Source organism: Balaenoptera musculus, chromosome 5 (assembly GCF_009873245.2).
Source record: "Balaenoptera musculus isolate JJ_BM4_2016_0621 chromosome 5, mBalMus1.pri.v3, whole genome shotgun sequence".
NCBI lineage: Eukaryota > Metazoa > Chordata > Mammalia > Artiodactyla > Balaenopteridae > Balaenoptera > Balaenoptera musculus.
Window position 1 is genome coordinate 2030634 of NC_045789.1, and position 14478 is coordinate 2045111.

Below are 14478 nucleotides of genomic sequence, written 5' to 3' on the forward strand. Positions count from 1 at the left end.
GGAACTTTGGTTGGGGACAGGGATAGGATGGAAATAATTACTAAACTTGTACACAATTTCAGTGATCCATTTAGTGTTCTCAGCACAGCCAACACTCAATAGTTTAATCCTTTAAGTGACCCTAAAATAGAGATTCTACTATGGTCCTCACATTAGGAATAGAATGCAGCAAGAGTGGGGTTAATACCTTGCTCTAGGTGACATAGCTAGTAAGTGACAGAAAACAATGGAAATCCATAGATTCAGGTTCCAAAATCTACAATCTTGATATTGACACTAAACATATTGTAAACACTAAATGATTATACTTTTGTATGTTGAATATATTCTACACAATCAGATATTTATTAATCCTTTAAAGATTGAATCTAAGGGTCTAAACATAAGTTCCTGGCCAAAACATTTAGATCATCTAGTTTGTCATAACTTGTATTCAAGGTCATGCCTGAAAGCATCAGTCCCACTGTTAGCTGGTTATTATAGTGACTCCATGAGAGACAAATCAAACACCATTTTCATTCCTCATGATTGATTTATGAATGTATCTATGTATGGCTATATTTATTCCATGCCTAATTTGTAAAATTCTAACTGTAAGTCAACATTTTTAAAAATAAATGAATAAAGCAGAGAAAAATTAAATGTTCAAAATATAAATAAAATTAGTATTAAGTTAATGCATAATATATAAGCCATAAGATCCTATCTACTTGTTAGAAAAGAGTCTACAAATTTTATTCCAAGATGCCTGCCTGTCTATACCAAAAAAAGACAATTAGTAAACTTGTCAAAAGAATCATTGCTGGCATTGAGAAAATAGATAAATTCTATTTATCTATGGATTCTGTGGATTCTTGTAAAGTAGTGATTATGGTCCAAGTACTCAGGGAATAGGAGCATCTACTATTTCCTTCATTAAATAAATAAACAACAGAATTCGTGTAGCTGTTGTTTTATGATGCCCTTTGTTCTAAAGCAGAATTCAATAATAATTTCTATATGGTACCAGAATTATAGAATCCAGGCACATCATTCAATATCGTTATGGATTAAAATATAAAGATAAAACAAAGTATTGGGGCTTCCCTGGTGGCTCAGTGGTTGAGAATCTGCCTGCCAATGCAGGGGACACGGGTTCGAGCCCTGGTCTGGGAAGATCCCACATGCCGCGGAGCAACTGGGCCCGTGAGCCACAACTACTGAGCCTGCGCGTCTGGAGCCTGTGCTCCGCAACAGGAGAGGCCGCGATAGTGAGAGGCCCGCGCACCGCGATGAAGAGTGGCCCCCACTCGCCGCAACTGGAGAAAGCCCTCGCACAGAAACGAAGACCCAACACAGCCAAAAATAAAAATAATAAATAAATAATAAATAAATTTAAAAAAAAACAACAAAGTATTTTATGAATTATAGTAAAAGAAATATTAGTACACATAAATATAAACACACACATAATGAAACAGTCTATACCCTTATGAGATGTACGCTGATATTTCTATTTTATTTTAATATCGTTCACTATTTAAAAGTTGGCCGGGAACTATTAAATTAATTTCCTGACCCACAAATGGCTTGTGACCTACGAATTGAAAAGTACTGACCTGGAGCAAATTTGAATCTCACATTGCCTGCTATGTTTCTTAAAATAAAATGTGATAGATATTGAATAGAAGTAAATTTGAGTTCTTCTTCCCTAAAATAGTAGATAGAACATAAACAGTATATTTTAATGATTAAAGAGAAACGCTTTCTCAGTTTAGCAAAAGTCGAGATTCTGGGGAAAGGTTGTTGTTACCTAATATAGATGCAGAAGGCTGAGAAGACTCTGACAAGATACGTGGTTGCTCGAATGTCTCATGGAAGTGGGCCAAGAGCACAAATGTGAGACTGACTGCAGTCTAACTCCGAAAATTGTTTTTAGTTCATCCGAGCTCTAGGACAAATGGGTAGTGAAGCCCCATGGTTTTAGGTCATTGATTATAGTCCCAAATATTTTACCCTAAAAATTAAAAATCTCTAATGTATGCTGTGAATGTCTAACTTTAAACAGTGTGATTTCTTTGTAAACTCTTAAAAAATAGACTAAGTTGCAAAATATACTGTATTTTCAGATGTGGAAATAGTTAATGCATATTAGTGCAGGTAAAATGATACAGTTACAATTTATAAATGAGACCCACCTAAGACTAGTTCGTGGTGTCCTGGGTAACTATGATGCCTTTTCGAAAGCTGGTACATGGTAGGGAAGCAAAAATATGCTTCTAGAATGAACTAGTTAGTGAAGCAGAGTTAGATAGAAAATACTAGTTTCTATGTCTAGAAGTATAAAAAAATGTTTTCCTACAAGGATAACTTTCATAGAAATGAACCATACCTACTTAATTTCTGTCTTTTAAGAGAAAAATAAGCTGTATTTGTATAATTTTCTAGTGATCAAAAAATTCATAATTAGTAGGTGTTGAAATTGGCAAATATATTTTTAACTTAATAAAATATGAACAACCTTATAAAGTCTACACAAATTTTAAACTCTTTGAAATGTTCAATCTTTTGAAACTACTTTATGATTTTTATGCTTTTATTAATCCACTTTTATCTTAAACTACTGACTAATGATTGAATCAACTGAGCTCTTGTACACAACTCTGATTAATTCTATCATTACCATTCCCATCACTTCATCTTTCCACTCCTCTAATCAATACTATAAATAAATGATTTATAACTGACATCATACACTATGAAAATGCTAGAAGTAAATGTTAACAAATAAATATAGGATGATGAATACAAAAAAGATTAAGGATCTTTGCTGTCAGGGATCTGAAACAGCATTTATGGGGCTGTTTTTGTTTACCAAAAGACTATGACTCTCACACATTTCTTTCTCTTAAAGATAGAAAGTATGGCACTTCATCTTATAAGAAGTAAGAATTTATTATCTACAGGAAAGAATACTGTAATAAAAACACTCCTTTTTCTTCCTGGTGGCATTGTGAAACTAATGAAAGTTGTTTATCATTTTCTCATTCGTAAATATCAAAGTTAATGCCTGAGAATAAAATTTGTAAAAGCAGCATTTTAAATTATACTGGCTATTCAAAAGTTCCTTCGACATTGTTAGGAGAGACTAAATTGATATTTACTTACTTATTACTGTGCTTACAGCTCATTTTTTTCATGCCTTTCCAAGAATATCTAATTCAAAAGGAAAGATATGCCTTCAAAATGTATTTGCTCAAAATAAAGTAGCCTAGTTTTCTTCTGATTTTTGAAAATGTCCTGTTTCCATACCCTTTGAAGTTTAGAAATTAATCTCTACCAGTTATGAGCACACAGTCAACTGCTGATTATTTATTCTGATTAATCAATTTAGTTTACTTAATTATGGTTTAGTTTTTAAAGCCTCTAGACATATGTATTTTCACTTGAAGCAGGATTAGATTGTTAGTTTATCACTATCTGAAGCAGACATAGGTCAAGCCAAACTGTATTTTCCTCCAAAATACAAAAATTTTAAATGCTAGTTATAAATATAAATGCAATGGGTTTATATCTATATACACGTGTTGGCTACTAAATTACATAAACAACATTATAATAGTTGTCCTGAATAACAAGGAGAGTGTATATATACAATGGATCCACTTTCTGTTATGCATATGAGAATTGATTCGGTTCACATTTGTCATTTACTAAATCTTTAAAAAACTGTGTCTGTTCTTCTCACATTCTCACATTGGGAGGTTTCAGAAGACTAGTCTGTGAATAACGTAAAAATCCCGGCTGAAAATGAATTAGCACCATCTCTGAAGGAGCAGACCTCACCTAGGTGCCAAAGGAAGGGCGTGATACCCTCATAAACACCTTGTGTGAGTTAATGAGAGTGAAGGTTCATTTCCATAACGACTCCGTACTTGCATCTGTGCGTACCACTCACAGCGTCCCTTACAAAGGCTTGCGTGGTGCAGGCTGGCAAAAGTCAGCTGTGAATCAGACAGGCTGCAATTCTCATCACTCCAGTAATAAAATGACCACATGGTCTTTCTACCCGGCCCAGAGCCCAAGAAACGACCATCATTTTGGCTCCACAATGTCAAAACCGTTGAAGCACACCATCTGCTAGGCATTTCTGTTGCTACTTGCTCCTCCTTGTAACTACATAAACATTCATTTACCATCAAGTATATACTTCCAGAAGGCTCACCTAGGAGAAGGTGAAAAGGCAGATTTTCTCACTGCTTTCGACTTCTGTCACCAATATCTTCTGAGCAAAAGGAATAAAAGCATGGATCACATTTATGCTGAATAGAAAAGGCAAACAATAAAAATGTGAGGGGAAATTATATATCTTTGGAGGCTCTGCTCACCTGGAAAATATCGTTTGCAGCCTAGAACTCCAGTGGTCATATTTTCCAAACACAACCACAAACTCAAAGCATGAAGATAAAGAGAGAACCTCTATCCATTAGTTATGGCATTCCAAAAAAGGACAACTGTTCTCTTAATCATCACTGGAGTGCAAGTTATTTTATTGAACATTGAGAAAAAAAGCTATGCATGTAATTTTTTTCCCTCCATGTTTCCCATTATAGAGGAAACTAATGTGATAATATCTATCCAAAGAAGAAAATTTAAGTCAAAGAAAAGAAATGAACATATAATTGGCACTTATATATTCGTGTAAGAACTAAGCCATTAGTTATGAGATAGGGAGGGTGGGAGGGAGACGCAATAGGGAGGGGATATGGGGATTTATGTACATGTATAGCTGATTCACTTTGTTGTAAAGCAGAAACCAACACACCATTGTAAAGCAATTATACTCCAATAAAGATGTTAAAGAAAAAAAGAACCAAGCCATGTAGAATTTCAATATGTGCCTGATAATGTACTTCTAGAATCAAATGCCAAAAGCAGCAGCAAAATGTCCAATTCTGTCTGAGCTTGACTCATGTTAATTTTCACTCTGAAAGATCACTCGATTAAGTGATGAAATGAGAAAAATGCAAAAAAAAAAACCCACAAAAAATGTAAAGATAATACCTTCCATCTCTGCTTAAGAGAAACTATGCCTATGTTAACTCAGCCAATGTGAAACTAAAAATGGAAAGAAGGAGCGAAGGCCAACCAGAAGATGGAAAGATGGAGAAAGCAGTGGATGAAAATAGCAATAATCAATGATGCCCTGGTAAGTGATTTTTGAGGGCCTGCAACAGAGAGGAACCCATTAACCATCGGTCAGACTGAGTGTGGTCCACCAAAAGCTCTTACTAAAGGCCCAGCCACTACACTTTCTTACTCAGAGACTTTATCCTATTTTATGACTTGAACTTTTACTATCATAGTGGTGCAAAATTTTCTTCAAAATCTCTTTCATCACTCTTATCATTTTTAATTCTGCTGCCACTAGTGTTGTGCTCTATGTCTTCAAGTCTGAATCACTGAAATATTCAATTCCATGGTCTCTCAAACTCTAAATTCTCTCTGCCTTTATTCTGCTGGACTAAACGAACTCAGATATGGTTCTCTGATTTGCAACCCTTAGGGAGAGCTAATTTCCCACCATATGAGATGTATGATTTCTTTGTTCATCTTCATTTAAGTTTTAGCTAATATTTATTGACACAGACACTGAGTTGAGTACCTGCCAGGGATTATCTCAGTTACCATGCAGAATATGGTAGGGGTGGTAATGTTCTTATTTTAATGATATGGAAACTAAGGTTCGCAGAGATTAAATAACTTAGCCACAGTCAGTCATAGCTAGTAAGAGTAGAGCAGGGATTTAAACCAATAAGAAAAGAAATGATAATTATGTGACATGAGAGAGGTGCAAGTGAATGCTACGGTGGTCATCATATTACAATTTTTAAATGTATCAAATTAACACATTGTACACTTTAAAGGTACACAATAGTATATGTCCATTATATTTCAGTTAAAAAATGACAACACAAAAAAATAAACCCACAACAACCTGACTTCAAAGCTGGTGCTCTTCATCACTCTGTGATTTGCTTTCATACCACCTAGCTTTACTTCCTCCTAATGTCAACACACCTGCCTTCCATTCAGAGTCTGTATTTGCCTCTCTCATCTATCTCTGTTTCTCTGTCCTTCTCTCTCTCCCTCTACCCCCATCCTCTTCCCTTCCTGTCTCTACACATACACACACACACACACACACACACACACACACACACACACACTTCCTTACGCGGTCTTCCTTACATAGAACACATTACTTATCCTTCATATTCTCTATCTAAACATTTCAAGACAAAGTTCAAGTCATGTTCAAGTTCTCCTCTTTTCTGAAAGCTTTCATAAATACTTACCATTATTAATTTCCCTATGCTTTCAACTCCAACAGAACCCATAGTTTACCATAGAAATTATTATACATGTTGCCCTGGGTCATTCACAATTTTTTTCTTGTATTCGTATCTCTATAACTCATTTAGAGCTCTTTCAAAGCAAGGAACTTGTAGTTCTATATAATATACAATATCAATGTAAGTTGTCATTATTATTTCTATTGTTATACTTCTGTATACTCTGCTGATACCAGTGTACTGAGCATATAATGGGTACTCATTAGGATCCATGTTCATTTATTAATGGCAGAGTTGTAACTTAAACATAGGCTTTTGATTTTCCAATTCAGTTGAATGAAACTGCAACTTACAACCAGCTATAAGCCTTTGGAACCAGAAGCCTGGTAAAAGGAAGCTTTCTATCCTCAAGAGTTTGAAGACCAGAACACTCAGACCTGTTTAAATGCACCAAAGGGACAGGCAGATTTGTTATAAATAACAATAAAATAATTCAAAGTGTGTATCCACTAAAAATATTTAATACTGATGTTCAGTGGACAAATCCACTAGTATTCACAGGGAAATTATGAAGATATAAGAATAACCACTCAGTAAAATTGTCCAGTCCTAAAGCTTCTTCAAAAACAGAAATACAGAGGAAATTCTGAGTGAAAAGAAAATATATTTTGGCTTAGACTAAGAAAAAAGTTTTGAGTTGTCAGAAATGTGATGGCACTGAAACTTTACCAACCCTGGATCATTACCCATCAGAAATGTAATAGGACAGATTCCTGTCTGAGAAGAATACATTAATATATTCTAAGCTTATTTCCAAACTTTCTATTCTTGATTCTAGATTTTTATGTTCTTGAGTGTCTGAAAATGTACACAGCTGAAACCACAGTGTTGCATAACACAGAGCAGAGGTTCTTAACTCTGGCCGCATATTACAATCCCTTAGAGAGCTTTTTTTTTTAGCATCTTTATTGGAGTATAATTGCTTTACAATGGTGTGTTAGTTTCTACTGTATAACAAAGTGTCTGTCATACAGAGTGAAGTAAGTCAGAAAGAGAAAAACAAATACCTTAGAGAGCTTTTTAAAAATTCTTAAGAACAATCACTGCTTAAGAACAATAGACTAATTAAATCAGAATCTCTAGGGATAGGTCTGGATGATCATATTATTTTAAATGCTGCCCAGGGGGCTCCAGTGTGTATCTGGGACTAAGGACCTTGCCATTGAGCATGGCATGGAAGTTATGGAGGTTAAGAATAATCATTGATGTTTGCATGAGTCATGGGAAAACCGTCAAGTAGTTCCCATAATAGATCTGACTTTGATCAGAGCCAGATCATAATAAAGACATGGACAAATATGAATTAAATAAAATAAGTGTGGGCCAAAAAAACCATGTTCCTAATCATTAGAGAAATGCAACTCAAAACCACAATGAGGTATCACCTCACACCGGTCAGAATTGCCATCGCGAAAAAATCTACAAACAATAAATGCTGGAGAGGGTATGGAGAAAAGGGAACCCTCTTGCACTGTTGGTGGGAATGTAAATTGATACAGCCACTATGGAAAACAGTATGGAGGTTCCTTAAAAAACTAAAAATAGAACTACCATATGACCCAGCAATCCCACTACTGGGCATATACCCTGAGAAAACCATAATTCAAAAAGAGTCCTGTACCACAATGTTCATTGCAGCTCTATTTCCAATAGCCAGGACATGGAAGCAACCTAAGTGTCCACTGACAGATTAATGGATGAAGAAGATGTGACACATATATACAATGGAATATTACTCAGCCATAAAAAGAAATTAAATTGAGTTATTTGCAGCAAGGTGGATGGACCTAGAGTCTGTCACAGAGAGTGAAGTAAGTCAGAAAGAGAAAAACAAATACCATATGCTAACACATATATATGGAATCTTTAAAAAAGTGGTTCTGAAGAACCTAGGGGCAGGACAGGAATAAAGACGCAGACGTAGAGAATGGACTTGAGGACATGGGGAGTGGGAAGGGTAAGCTGGGACGAATTGAGAGAGTGACATGGACATATATACACTACCAAATGTAAAATAGATAGCTAGTGGAAGCAGCCGCATAGCACAGGGAGATCAGCTTGGTGCTTTGTGACCACCTAGAGGGGTGGGATAGGGAGGGTGGGAGGGAGACGCAAGATGGAGGGGATATGGGGATATATGTATACGTATAGCTGATTCACTTTGCTATAGAGCAGAAACTAACACAACATTGTAAAGCAATTATACTCCAATAAAGATGTTAAATAAAAAAATTAGGCCAAAGACCCTAAGAGACACCTCACCAAATGGAAAATAAGCATTTGAAAAGATACTCCACATTGTATGTCTTCAGGAAAATGCAAATTAAAACAACAACAAGATACCACTCCACACCTATTAGAGTGGCCAAAATTCAGAACGCTGACAGCACCAAATCCTGGCTTGGATGTGGAGCGACAAGAACTCAAGCATTGCTAATGTGAATGCTACAGCTACTTTGCAAGTGTGGCAGTTTCTTACAAAACTAAATATACTTTTACCATACTATATAGTTCATGCTCATGGTCTTTATCCAAAGGCGTTGGATAACTTATATCCACACATAAATCTCCACAGGTATGTTTAGAGCATCTTTATTCATAATTGGCTAAACTTGGATGCAGTCAAGATGTCCTTGAGGGGATAATAGATAAATAAACTATGTTACCCTCCCCCCCAAAAAAAACCAGACAAAAACCCGTGTCCTAGCTCTCACTTTTATATAAACATTATTTCTGAGCCTCATTTTCCAGTTTATTCGTTCTCGTAAATTGGTCAGTGGGACTGCGTTTTCCCTTAACTTGCCTTCCAGCTGCTGAATGTTGCATTAATAGGTCCCATTTATGTGTCATTATCACAGAATCTGTTGACGTCAAGTACTCCACTCTCTGGCTGTGACACTGGGTATTTTTAACTATGATGATGGCCAGAGCCACAGACAAACATTCCAGGATTACAATAACTGTAAATCAGAAGACATAATCAAAAAAATAGAGCCAGCAGTAAAAATGATTGATTGTTAACAAATTTCTGCCTTTATGCATATTTTCTAGGCAGTTTGGAGATTACTGTTCTTGATATAATAAATTCAGATTGGGGTATGAGAAGCCGAAATTGATAAAAGTTGAAATCTAAAAGTTAGAAAGAAACCTACAAAAAGAATTTTTATTACAGGTGATTCACACACACACACACACACACACACAGATACATCATAAATAATACTCTCTGACTTCAGTAATAAAGACCATACTGAAAATGCTTGAAGTTCTGACCGAAATTTGTAATATTTTAAACCATGAGTTACAGGCATATTAATAAAGGTTGTAAAATGATCTAAAAAAGATGCAGACAATAGCTGCTGTGAATTCACTAAATGAAATGATAGCTTTAAGTGATTATACAGTTTATCAGAAGCTTGTTTGATCAACCATGTTTTTGAACAGACATGTGATGTGACATAGATAAAGTATAAAATATACTTCTCAGTGCTACTGAGAAAACTGTCATTTTCAAAACAAGAGGAGGAAAACTGTCAAATTAGGCTAAGTTATGTATTAATATTTAGCATTCTGTTTCCAAAGCAGCCTTAGTGAATATCCAAAGGCCCAGCTCTTCTTCTTCTGCCTATGGATGTGCAATGAAATCTTCTCTATATTTGCATTTAAATCTGTAATCTCAAAGGTTGTACGTTGTTCTCCTGACTGGGAGCCACAAGAGTGGTTTCATACTTGAGTTCCTTTGTGACTTCCATATCTTTCTTTGGAATTTCTCAGTCATTTTGGATTTGAGTATATCACCAAGGGCTGCCTGGGTGACCACCATACAGCAATCTCATGTTCTAATGTGTGTGTGTGTAGCAAAACCCTAAGACTATGCTTTGCTTCAGTAACTTGAAAGAGGAAGTTGGAGAATCATCTTCAATTAACTCCATCAAAAGAAGCACTGAATTCATAATGACTTAGTTTTACTTATTAGAAAGACTTCAACAAACACACAAAACATTCTGAAGAGGAAGTCTGACTTTATTATTGGTAAGTTATAGATTATTTTATCCATCATAGCAGATGAACTGTCTCATTTAACCAATGGCCATAGAGTGAATGAGTGAATTTACACATAACACTGGTAATTCCAACCAGTTACGACAATTGATTTAAACTGATTTTTTTTTTCACATTTGCTGAGGGGCAGTGTTCCTTTTGTATGGCTCCCAGATTCTATGGATTGACAATAAATTCACAATGAAAGGTTATCTTATTTTCCTAACTGTCTTATCACTTGTTCCAGGATCTTTTTAGTGCTATTTGTGGAATACCCTGCAGAATTACTGACTGATATGCTGTTCCATTCCTATCTTTGTAGGGCAAGGAAGAGCAGTACAGATGTCTGCTTATTTTGTAGTAAGAGCAAACATCATCCATCTCTTTCACTGCAGTAAGAATCTAAAAGTTATATGAAAAAGAAACCATACAACCTACTTTGTATCGCTTACTTGGCCAAAATATTTTGGGAAAAAGTTGTTTTTGATTAAGAATGAGTGAGGAATAACGAAAATAATTGAAGGAAAAGGAGATCATCAAAAAATTATTCAAGGGGCTTCCCTGGTGGCGCAGTGGTTGAGAATCTGCCTGCCAATGCAGGGGACACGGGTTCGAGCCCTGGTCTGGGAAGATCCCACATGCCACGGAGCAACTGGGCCCGTGAGCCACAGTTGCTGAGCCTGCGCGTCTGGAGCCTGTGCTCCGCAACAAGAGAGGCCGCGATGGTGAGAGGCCGGCGCACCGTGATGAGGAGTGGTCCCCACTTGCCGCAACTAGAGAAAGCCCTCGCACAGAAACGAAGACTCAACACAGTCATAAATAAATAAATAAAAGAACGTGAATTTCTAAAAAAAAAAAAAAATTATTCAAGAAAATTTAATGTAACTGAGAGGTAACCTTCTAGGTTGACAGAGGCACATCATGTGAAATCTTAGCACATGGAAGACCAAGAGAAGTTGTACTAAATTTCAGAAATTAAGGGGAAAAAAAAGACTCATGCTCATGTGCAAACGAACAACATTCAAATGGCAAAATGTCTTCAGGCTTCCAAGAAGCTGAAAGATACCAGAGTAAAGCCTTCAAAATACTTCAATCTTGAATTTCATTGTCAATCAAACTATACATAAAGTGTAAAGGTGGAATAAAGACATTTTTAGACAAGTGACATCTCAAAAAATTAGCTTTCCCATGTACTCACCAGAAAGCAGGTACCGGATGATTTGCTCTTAAAGTGATTTCAATAGTCAAAACCAAGAGGGACCCGCTAAGTAGGATCTCCAACATATGAGACATGTGATGGAAACAGCAGAATGACAGTAAAGGGAGATTCTAGGGGAACAAACACAAGCCAGGTGCTGGGGGGATTGTTTTGTCCCATTCAGCCTATCCACAGTGATGCCATCTACTAGAAATGCCAGAGGGCACCCACCTGTGCCCACCGGCAGGTCCCACTTACATTTCTCTTTGGAGTCAGTGTTGTGCTGGACGGTCTGTTTCTTATCAGGATTGCAGACTCACCACAGCTACAAACATCAGGGAACTTTGGGAAAAAACAAAACAAAACAAAAACAAGCCTTATTATTTACAAAGTCTGGAGGGTACATGGCATGCCTGGGACCATACAGGGAGGCTTCAGGAAGAGAGAGTGGGAAAGAAAGAGTTCTACTTTTATTGGGGTGGAGGTTAGGAGGATAGGGTTTCCTGGGTTCACTCTTTATTGGTGAATTGAAAACATAAGAGGGGGAAATTAGAGCATGGGGAAGGAAAAACCAGAGGTCAAATGGTCAGTTATCTAAGTCAGATGGAGATCTCTAAAATAAGGAAACTTTGTCAGGGTGGCCTGGGTCTTTATCTACCAGTGTAGCTGCCAATGTGCTTTGGGGTCTTTGAAGTGAATACCTCAGCAATCAAAAGCTTAATATTGGGCACTTTCATTATAATAAAAAAAGGCCACCTGTCAGGCTTCTGTACTACAGAGGATGGAATGAGGATGGGGAAGGATTGGGCACATGTGAGAACTGAAGTATGGAATGATTAATATACATTAATATAGAAAAGAAACTGAAAGTGGAAATGACAGTAGCCACTGAAGCAAACATTTTAATTAAACAATTAGAATTATTTTTGATAAAATTGTGTGTGTGAGTGTGTGTGTGGTTGTTAGAGCGGTGTGTTTATGGTTCAAGTTAGAGTTTCAGGGTATTTAATTTTGGGTTTTGAGATGATCAGCAAGGTATCAGATCATCACATCTTCATTATTCGTCGTTGATTTCCCACAGAAGAGTAATCACTTAACACAGGTGTTTGATTTCTCTGCTCTGTTTCAGTCAAGCATACATTTTCTTCTGTCTACACATGCATCTTCTTTACATTCCCATTCATTGTTCATCCCCTCCAGACAATCTTCCATATCCACTGCTTGACTAAAACTGCCCTAAGAACGTAAATAAATTCACTGTTGCTAAATATAGCAGACACTTTTAAATCCCCATCTGACTTAACGTTGCAGAAACAAGGTGGTTGGCGATTTACCACATGCTCTCTTAGCGAGGACATCCCCTGCCCTTCCTAGTCTACGCAGAGTTGAATCAGGGGTCACTCCGTCCTAGGGAAAGACACGTAGCCAAGATCTGACTCAGCAGAGGACATAATTATAATGTCCTGAGCATCAGCCATTGGTCCATGGGTTAGCACATGACCTGACACATGGCATCAGCACTAATTCTAAGACTTTTGATTTAGTGACCAGATAGGAGTCACTCCCTTTTCTGTGGACTTAGGGAAAGGAGAGTGTCAACCTGGAGGATGTATTAAATAGTAAAGGGCAAATGCTTCAATAAGACCTTTGTGAAAGGATTTCAATATAAAATGGAATGAAAGGATGTGAAATGGAGAATCTCATGCATGTGCTCTCAGAAGGATGGAATTTAAGGACTAAGAGACTAAATGCCTGATTTACAGAAGGGTGAGATTTATCTCCTGACCCATGAACACCCGCCAAGAATGTCTCCCCATCCTCAAGCCAATGAATTTCCTGCGTGGATTCTGGCTGGACCCCCCCCACCCTTAAACTCCTTGTCCATAAACACAGCCCACCTCACAGCTCCATGGAGTTGCCTGTAGCTTGCTACAGCATCCTTTTCCCAAATTATGATTCCTCCGCTATTCCTGAATAAACTCAAGTTCAGGTCATTCATTTACTTCCTTATTGAGTTTGACACCTTTGTCAACTTGTCTTCTGGCTTTTGCCTCCCTCTTCAAACTAACTGCTTTGTGTACCATGCTACCATGGGGGGACAGAGCTGAAATTAAGAAAGGGACTAAATTCTGCTTTTTGCTTTGCATTGTTTTGAGATTTTTAAGCCCCTAGATATCACCACACTTGAAATGATCATACACATATTTTCAGATAAATCTCCCATTTTCTTCAATTATTGTTTTTGTCAGTAACAAATGAAAATTTCCTCCATATTGTAACCATTCCTCACATTTGAGAGGTAGTACCGCTAAGTACATAGGTATGAGAATTTCAAAGCCAGGCTTCCTGTGGGACTTCGGGTAAGATGATTAACATCTTGAAGCTCAGTCACACCATAGGTAAAGCAGTGGGAATAGTGGAACTAATCTCACAGGATTCTGTGAGGATTAAATAAGATAATGCCTATGAAGTTCATAAAAGCAGGTGTGGAACATAGTAAGTAAAACATTTTTGCTAACATTGCTGTGGTCATTACTATCACCATTGTTTTTCCATCCTGCTTCAAACACTCCCTTCATTTTGCCATTTTTGTTCCACATTCAGGTGGTTTTCCTAGGTCCTGATTGCTTCTTCTCACCTCCTATAGGGTTTATTCTACTTGATCTGAAATTACATGTTGATACTTCTCAGGTTCAGATCACCATCTCCCCTTCTCATCACTCTACACTTCCTTCCTAGGTAACCTCATTTATTCCCATAACATAGAATATGTCTCACCCCATGTACATGTACACTGCCAACACCACTCTATTGAGGGCTCGACTCATCTATTTATATCCACTC